Genomic DNA, 9,888 nt, shown 5'->3' with positions numbered 1-9,888 from the left:
CTCGACTCACGGGTTCACACTCTGCGACTCTGGGCAATAGCTTGCTTAATCTCCACAACGGCCCCTCGCGGCGGGATGCCTGGCTTTCACCTTGTGGATACCCTGCCGGGGTTATCTCACAGGGGAATACCAGGACGGGTTCCCTAAGCAAGCGCCGGGACACCCACTGCGGGTAGCTGTGCGCTATATAAGCACAAATACATTTACATTTACATTTATAGATTATAAGTGCATTAGCACATTAATGGAATGAATTTCTTATGTGATAGACATTAGGCCTACTGGGCCTTGGCCCCTCGTTTAAATTAACTAACTAGGTGCTTATGTCAGCATCACGTGACGATCTCTAAATGTAGACATTATTATGCACTGATTGATATCTTTCTAATACACAGAAGGATACCAGTTACAAGAAATGGATGACCCCGTTCAAAATTGTCCTGAAGAAGGTGTAACCATATCCACGGTCCTGACACCGAAATGCGTCGACGCACCACGTAATATTGAATCCAAGCAGAGCCTAGGGGGCACCAGACATACTTCAATTTTGAATACTGGTAGCCACATAAAATCCATGTAAAGGCTATTGGATCTAATCAATCTGTAGAAATATCATCTGATCGATTGAATATAGGGGTTTTTTGTTGTCTTTCTCTTTTTATTCTTGAAAATGAATTGTGTCATTACATTTGATTATTAGACTAGGGTACATGTTTTTTATATTTACTGTATAATTTGGTTGTGTTTACAATTGTTTTTATATATTTTATTCCAATGTATGAGATGTCTTTACATTAACTGCTTTCAGAGAAATTATTTCTTCTGAAATTTTAACAAAAGATAGTTGAATTTTGTTTTAAATAAAAGAATGTAAACATTACATTTTAGTTTTTGGCCAGTTTGTAAAGAGTATATGACTGAGTGAGGTGTGATTAGGAAAGAATAGAGTGAATATTACTGTTCAAAAGTCAGTCCAGGGATATTCCTTTGACTTTGATTGTCTTTAGGACCCTGTTCCCTGGAACACGTGTGGTCTTCTCTCTCACCGTGACTCAATTCCTCTGAATACCAGGGGGCTGCAGGTGAGGACCTGAAGGTTTTAATTGGTCTGAGAGGGGCCAGTGAGTCAATTGCCTTGCCCATCCAATCATTGAGGTTGGCAATACTTGAGTCCAGGTCAGAAGCTGGGGGCGGGCAGGAGTCTTTTAAATACTCTTGGAGGGATTCAGGGGAAATTTTGCTCCAGTTTCTACCGAATTCCTTAGGGGTTAAAAAGGGTCTATCATGATGGGTCATGTGAATAGAAAAGGGAATAAGATAGTGATCAGACCATATAACTGGTATGGGATCCTCAACCAGAATGTCAGGGAGATTAGAGCAAACTAAATCTAGCGTGTGACTGCTCTGTATGTGGGGAGAGCTATTAGTTGGAAAAGATTACAGGCAGCCAATGTGGAGATGAAATTCGAACTGAGGGGACAAGTAGCATCTTCCACATGCAGGTTAAAGTTTCCTAGGACCGTGAAATTGGCATACCGCGTGCATGCTTGGATGATTTAATCCGTCAGGGCTGGTAGATGGGAGGAGCTGGAGTGAGGGGGACGATACATCAAAAGGCCAGCACATGAAATAGAGGCCGACAATTTGATGCAGAAGGGAAGACCTTCAATGCAATCAATTTGATCGTAATGGGGAGAAGTAACCGTCCATTTAGATTTATAAATAACTGCCACCCCAACCCCTTGTTTACCATTTTGTCGATTGGCACATATAATACTGTGACCTTCAGGAATGGCCAAAGTCAGGGCGGGGTTTGTCTCCTCACTTAACCAGGTTTCTGTCAAGAAAAGGAGGTCCCAATCATTATCCTTAAGGGACTGCAGAATATCTAGAGAAAGTTTTACCAGTGATCTGCAGTTTATAAGTGCAGCTTTAAGAGATATTGTCACCCTGGAGCCCAGGGGTAAGGATGAGCTGAGGAAAGATGGATGTCTATCCCGTGTGGTGTATCTGTTCAAGTTAAAACCACAACACTTACATGAGAGATCCAAGCTCCGGGTTTCAGATGTGTGGAGCAGGGCGTGGGGGCGCCAAGTAGGTCTAAGTGCAAGTATCTCCATCTGGCTATATGAAGTCCTATGGGTGATGTTAAATCAAGCAGCGTTTCTGGCCCTGGCCGCGTGATGGATGCGGACGGGTGCAGGCGGGCTTCCCTTAGGCGCGTCCGCTGCGCGTCCAGTTAGGTATAGCCATTTTATCCTGGTGAGGGCGGGAGAGGCCAACAACTAGATCTCCACCCCGAGACTTCCCCCAAAATGGCAGCTCTGTAGAGCACAGGTTGCTTGGCTTCCCGCGTCAGCGCCCAAATCGGCTGATGAGGGGAAGTGTGCAAAGCGTGCAGGAAGGTAGGAGCAAGTGCAAATAAGCTGGTGAAAAGAAGTTTAAAATACAATTAAAAACAAAACGCTTGACTATGTTCCTGGCTTCCGCCTCAGAAACTGCTATCTGTGCAATCTGCGCGCGTGAGCCCCAGCGCGTCTTTTATCCTGGTGAGGACGGGAGAGGCCAACAACTAGACCTCCATCCGAGACTTCCCCCAAAATGGCGGCTCTGTAGAGCACAGGTAGCTTGGCTTCCGGCGTCAGCGCCCAAATCGGCTGATGAGGGGAAGTGTGCAAAGCGTGCAGGAAGGTAGGAGCAAGTGCAAATAAGCTGGTGCAAAGAAGTTTAAAGTACAATTAAAAACGAAACGCTTGACCTTGCAGGTGGCAGGATACGTTTTTTGAGGAACCATCACAGGTCCCATGTAAGTTTATACCCTGACATAGGAGAGAACCGCGTAGTGCGTTTTCACAGCTTTCCCCTCTAAGAAACACTTCACGACCCCCCCTCCAACATCTGTATGTGTACGGCTATTCCCAGTATGTCTTGATGTATTCTTTACCCAACCTTTTATATGTGCCTGCTGGTATATGTTGTAGGCAATATTGAAAATGGAAAATTGTAACAGGCAGAGTGATTGTTCCATGTATAATCCATTCGGTAGCTGGCTTTTCAGCGACAGTAAATGGCAATGTTTCCAGTTTTTCAATGCTCAGCACCATATTGTCTGCTCCCCTTTGTGCCAATTTTATCTGTTTATCAGTGATATTGAATTCTGAAAACAGTGACATAGTATTGATTAAACGTCAAGGCACATAGCCTGAATGAAGGTTTTGCAACGTCCAGCCTAATAGCATGATAGAACGTAATTGCGACTGACCATATTGCAACATGACCAAGTCCTGTTCCATGATGTCTGTGGCAGAAGACACTATGCTGTCTAAAGAATATATCCTGGACCACAGAGTCGTTAACCCATTGTCAACCACAGAGAGAGATTTCTCTAAATGAATATGATCAATTTCTCATATTCGTTCTGCAGTCTCTGCTTGCGTAATTTTCCATGCTTCATTATAAGCAGCATAGATACCGGTATATAGAAAACGTTTATGACGCGGTGTTCTTGGTCCTAGCAACAATTCCCTAAGATCAGGGCCATCTTTAAGTAAAGACAAGTGTTGCTTTACATCCATAAGTGTAGATCTATGTAGCCAATCAGGGCAAAGTTTCCCTACACTATATGTTGTTACTATTCCTGGATGCTGTCTTTGAACATATCTTGGTTCTGGCCTAATGAATGTGAACCCCTTTGTTTTATTCAGGAATCTAGCTTGACAGTTGTTTGTGTCTGTGGGCCAGATCAACCATTTATTCCAATCTGGGTCTGTTCTGTCGACTCCCCCCTCTGAAGTGTTATCACTAACAGGTGTAGGTGTAGGTATAGACGGATTGTTCAAGTCTTTTATCTTGGCTAACCCAAGACAAGACGTCTGTTGGACAGTGTCATTCAAAAACATAATTTTCTCAGGGATGATGCAGGTAAAGCTTCTATTACCTGCACTTGCCAATCTTTTGTGCCCCAGACAGTTTTTGTCTCAATGTTGTCTTTCCATGATTCGAAACCTAGTCTAGACAGTTGAGCATAAAAGGCTGTAGAATAAATTTGCTTGGTATTTGTTAACATACTTTTCAGTCCAGTTTTTGTTTACATTTTTAAAGTAAAATGATTCCGGATTGGATACATTGAACCCTGAAAAGTATGGAATTTTCAAAGAAATGTGTTTGAGCTACCCTTTGGTTGCGTAGGACAATGTTCCCATTGGTTACACATTAATACATTTGTAGGATTTGCAGATTTGTGCAAGAAATGATGACCATAGTGATTATAACAATACATTTGTTCATAATCTGATGAATCTTCTAAGTATTCATGATGTAAATACGGCACACATTTCTAAGTCTGACATCATATTATTAACAGTCTCGAAGTCCCAATCATCAGAAAAGGTACTAGATGAAACAAAGTCATTCAAGGAAATCTTGAACTGGTGTGGAATCTTCAACAGCTCTGACGGGCCAAAAATGTCATAATTAGTTCTGTCCCAAGCTATACCCCCTGGTATAGGAACGGCTGTGATATTCACTGATGACAAGTCTCTTTGTTCACGATGGGATGATTTGTGTGGCTTGAAAAGTAATTGATGTTCTTACTTGCTGTGTCCATTTTTACATATCTTCCATTTATCAGCATTCCCATAGTTAGTACCAGAGTCAACCAAAGTAGAAGAAAAAGCACACCCAACACAATCCAAAGTTCAATCCATGGTGAAACCAGATAAGTATTTTCTAGGTGATGAAAAAGGTCTGTTGCTTGTTCTTTCGAAGTTCTTTTTACTGGCGCAGTTTCAGGTTTGCTTGTATCCTCAGAAAACGTATAAAAGTTAATGAAATAGCCAGAGGCAGTTCTGTCAATTGTTAGGATTGCATCAGGATTCGTTGAAATCGCTGAAACCTCAGGATTACTAGTAACATTTGAGTAGTCAGATGCTACTTCATAGTAGACAGGCGTTTCTTGACAAACTGTTATTTGGGTTTCAGGAGGAACAAGTTTCATAGCTTTGTTGCTTAGTCCTTCATTTTGCACTGCAGATTCTTCAAAGGTGATGAGTCTCTCAGTTTGAACCCCTTGGATAGTAGCCAGAGCTGGGCGTCTGCTACATTGGCGGAGTCCACTTGGCCTACTGCTTATGATCGGCCACATGATGTGGTTTGACCAGGTCGATAGACATGAACCGGTTCTCCTTTTTTCCAGTAAGGGCGGCAGTAATACTGTTCTTGATCTCTGGATTGCTAGGACAGGTACTGAGTGTCAGTAAATAGGCACACATTTCTTCTTGTCCGCGATCTTTTCTCTGACCACATCAGAGGTGCAAAGAAGTTTAAAGTACAATTAAAAACGAAACGCTTGACCTTGCAGGTGGCAGGATACGTTTTTTGAGGAACCATCACAGGTCCCATGTAAGTTTATACCCTGACATAGGAGAGAACCGCGTAGTGCGTTTTCACAGCTTTCCCCTCTAAGAAACACTTCACGACCCCCCCTCCAACATCTGTATGTGTACGGCTATTCCCAGTATGTCTTGATGTATTCTTTACCCAACCTTTTATATGTGCCTGCTGGTATATGTTGTAGGCAATATTGAAAATGGAAAATTGTAACAGGCAGAGTGATTGTTCCATGTATAATCCATTCGGTAGCTGGCTTTTCAGCGACAGTAAATGGCAATGTTTCCAGTTTTTCAATGCTCAGCACCATATTGTCTGCTCCCCTTTGTGCCAATTTTATCTGTTTATCAGTGATATTGAATTCTGAAAACAGTGACATAGTATTGATTAAACGTCAAGGCACATAGCCTGAATGAAGGTTTTGCAACGTCCAGCCTAATAGCATGATAGAACGTAATTGCGACTGACCATATTGCAACATGACCAAGTCCTGTTCCATGATGTCTGTGGCAGAAGACACTATGCTGTCTAAAGAATATATCCTGGACCACAGAGTCGTTAACCCATTGTCAACCACAGAGAGAGATTTCTCTAAATGAATATGATCAATTTCTCAAATTCGTTCTGCAGTCTCTGCTTGCGTAATTTTCCATGCTTCATTATAAGCAGCATAGATACCGGTATATAGAAAACGTTTATGACGCGGTGTTCTTGGTCCTAGCAACAATTCCCTAAGATCAGGGCCATCTTTAAGTAAAGACAAGTGTTGCTTTACATCCATAAGTGTAGATCTATGTAGCCAATCTGGGCAAAGTTTCCCTACACTATATGTTGTTACTATTCCTGGATGCTGTCTTTGAACATATCTTGGTTCTGGCCTAATGAATGTGAACCCCTTTGTTTTATTCAGGAATCTAGCTTGACAGTTGTTTGTGTCTGTGGGCCAGATCAACCATTTATTCCAATCTGGGTCTGTTCTGTCGACTCCCCCCTCTGAAGTGTTATCACTAACAGGTGTAGGTGTAGGTATAGACGGATTGTTCAAGTCTTTTATCTTGGCTAACCCAAGACAAGACGTCTGTTGGACAGTGTCATTCAAAAACATAATTTTCTCAGGGATGATGCAGGTAAAGCTTCTATCACCTGCACTTGCCAATCTTTTGTGCCCCAGACAGTTTTTGTCTCAATGTTGTCTTTCCATGATTCGAAACCTAGTCTAGACAGTTGAGCATAAAAGGCTGTAGAATAAATTTGCTTGGTATTTGTTAACATACTTTTCAGTCCAGTTTTTGTTTACATTTTTAAAGTAAAATGATTCCGGATTGGATACATTGAACCCTGAAAAGTATGGAATTTTCAAAGAAATGTGTTTGAGCTACCCTTTGGTTGCGTAGGACAATGTTCCCATTGGTTACACATTAATACATTTGTAGGATTTGCAGATTTGTGCAAGAAATGATGACCATAGTGATTATAACAATACATTTGTTCATAATCTGATGAATCTTCTAAGTATTCATGATGTAAATACGGCACACATTTCTAAGTCTGACATCATATTATTAACAGTCTCGAAGTCCCAATCATCAGAAAAGGTACTAGATGAAACAAAGTCATTCAAGGAAATCTTGAACTGGTGTGGAATCTTCAACAGCTCTGACGGGCCAAAAATGTCATAATTAGTTCTGTCCCAAGCTATACCCCCTGGTATAGGAACGGCTGTGATATTCACTGATGACAAGTCTCTTTGTTCACGATGGGATGATTTGTGTGGCTTGAAAAGTAATTGATGTTCTTACTTGCTGTGTCCATTTTTACATATCTTCCATTTATCAGCATTCCCATAGTTAGTACCAGAGTCAACCAAAGTAGAAGAAAAAGCACACCCAACACAATCCAAAGTTCAATCCATGGTGAAACCAGATAAGTATTTTCTAGGTGATGAAAAAGGTCTGTTGCTTGTTCTTTCGAAGTTCTTTTTACTGGCGCAGTTTCAGGTTTGCTTGTATCCTCAGAAAACGTATAAAAGTTAATGAAATAGCCAGAGGCAGTTCTGTCAATTGTTAGGATTGCATCAGGATTCGTTGAAATCGCTGAAACCTCAGGATTACTAGTAACATTTGAGTAGTCAGGTGCTACTTCATAGTAGACAGGCGTTTCTTGACAAACTGTTATTTGGGTTTCAGGAGGAACAAGTTTCATAGCTTTGTTGCTTAGTCCTTCATTTTGCACTGCAGATTCTTCAAAGGTGATGAGTCTCTCAGTTTGAACCCCTTGGATAGTAGCCAGAGCTGGGCGTCTGCTACATTGGCGGAGTCCACTTGGCCTACTGCTTATGATCGGCCACATGATGTGGTTTGACCAGGTCGATAGACATGAACCGGTTCTCCTTTTTTCCAGTAAGGGCGGCAGTAATACTGTTCTTGATCTCTGGATTGCTAGGACAGGTACTGGTTGTCAGTAAATAGGCACACATTTCTTCTTGTCCGCGATCTTTTCTCTGACCACATCAGAGGTGCAAAGAAGTTTAAAGTACAATTAAAAACGAAACGCTTGACCTTGCAGGTGGCAGGATACGTTTTTTGAGGAACCATCACAGGTCCCATGTAAGTTTATACCCTGACATAGGAGAGAACCGCGTAGTGCGTTTTCACAGCTTTCCCCTCTAAGAAACACTTCACGACCCCCCCTCCAACATCTGTATGTGTACGGCTATTCCCAGTATGTCTTGATGTATTCTTTACCCAACCTTTTATATGTGCCTGCTGGTATATGTTGTAGGCAATATTGAAAATGGAAAATTGTAACAGGCAGAGTGATTGTTCCATGTATAATCCATTCGGTAGCTGGCTTTTCAGCGACAGTAAATGGCAATGTTTCCAGTTTTTCAATGCTCAGCACCATATTGTCTGCTCCCCTTTGTGCCAATTTTATCTGTTTATCAGTGATATTGAATTCTGAAAACAGTGACATAGTATTGATTAAACGTCAAGGCACATAGCCTGAATGAAGGTTTTGCAACGTCCAGCCTAATAGCATGATAGAACGTAATTGCGACTGACCATATTGCAACATGACCAAGTCCTGTTCCATGATGTCTGTGGCAGAAGACACTATGCTGTCTAAAGAATATATCCTGGACCACAGAGTCGTTAACCCATTGTCAACCACAGAGAGAGATTTCTCTAAATGAATATGATCAATTTCTCAAATTCGTTCTGCAGTCTCTGCTTGCGTAATTTTCCATGCTTCATTATAAGCAGCATAGATACCGGTATATAGAAAACGTTTATGACGCGGTGTTCTTGGTCCTAGCAACAATTCCCTAAGATCAGGGCCATCTTTAAGTAAAGACAAGTGTTGCTTTACATCCATAAGTGTAGATCTATGTAGCCAATCAGGGCAAAGTTTCCCTACACTATATGTTGTTACTATTCCTGGATGCTGTCTTTGAACATATCTTGGTTCTGGCCTAATGAATGTGAACCCCTTTGTTTTATTCAGGAATCTAGCTTGACAGTTGTTTGTGTCTGTGGGCCAGATCAACCATTTATTCCAATCTGGGTCTGTTCTGTCGACTCCCCCCTCTGAAGTGTTATCACTAACAGGTGTAGGTGTAGGTATAGACGGATTGTTCAAGTCTTTTATCTTGGCTAACCCAAGACAAGACGTCTGTTGGACAGTGTCATTCAAAAACATAATTTTCTCAGGGATGATGCAGGTAAAGCTTCTATCACCTGCACTTGCCAATCTTTTGTGCCCCAGACAGTTTTTGTCTCAATGTTGTCTTTCCATGATTCGAAACCTAGTCTATACAGTTGAGCATAAAAGGCTGTAGAATAAATTTGCTTGGTATTTGTTAACATACTTTTCAGTCCAGTTTTTGTTTACATTTTTAAAGTAAAATGATTACGGATTGGATACATTGAACCCTGAAAAGTATGGAATTTTCAAAGAAATGTGTTTGAGCTACCCTTTGGTTGCGTAGGACAATGTTCCCATTGGTTACACATTAATACATTTGTAGGATTTGCAGATTTGTGCAAGAAATGATGACCATAGTGATTATAACAATACATTTGTTCATAATCTGATGAATCTTCTAAGTATTCATGATGTAAATACGGCACACATTTCTAAGTCTGACATCATATTATTAACAGTCTCGAAGTCCCAATCATCAGAAAAGGTACTAGATGAAACAAAGTCATTCAAGGAAATCTTGAACTGGTGTGGAATCTTCAACAGCTCTGACGGGCCAAAAATGTCATAATTAGTTCTGTCCCAAGCTATACCCCCTGGTATAGGAACGGCTGTGATATTCACTGATGACAAGTCTCTTTGTTCACGATGGGATGATTTGTGTGGCTTGAAAAGTAATTGATGTTCTTACTTGCTGTGTCCATTTTTACATATCTTCCATTTATCAGCATTCCCATAGTTAGTACCAGAGTCAACCAAAGTAGAAGAAAAAGCACACCCAACACAATCCAAAGTTCA

Source organism: Lissotriton helveticus, chromosome 1_2 (assembly GCF_964261635.1).
Source record: "Lissotriton helveticus chromosome 1_2, aLisHel1.1, whole genome shotgun sequence".
Classification (NCBI taxonomy): Eukaryota; Metazoa; Chordata; class Amphibia; order Caudata; family Salamandridae; genus Lissotriton; species Lissotriton helveticus.
This window is presented reverse-complemented; position numbering follows the sequence as displayed.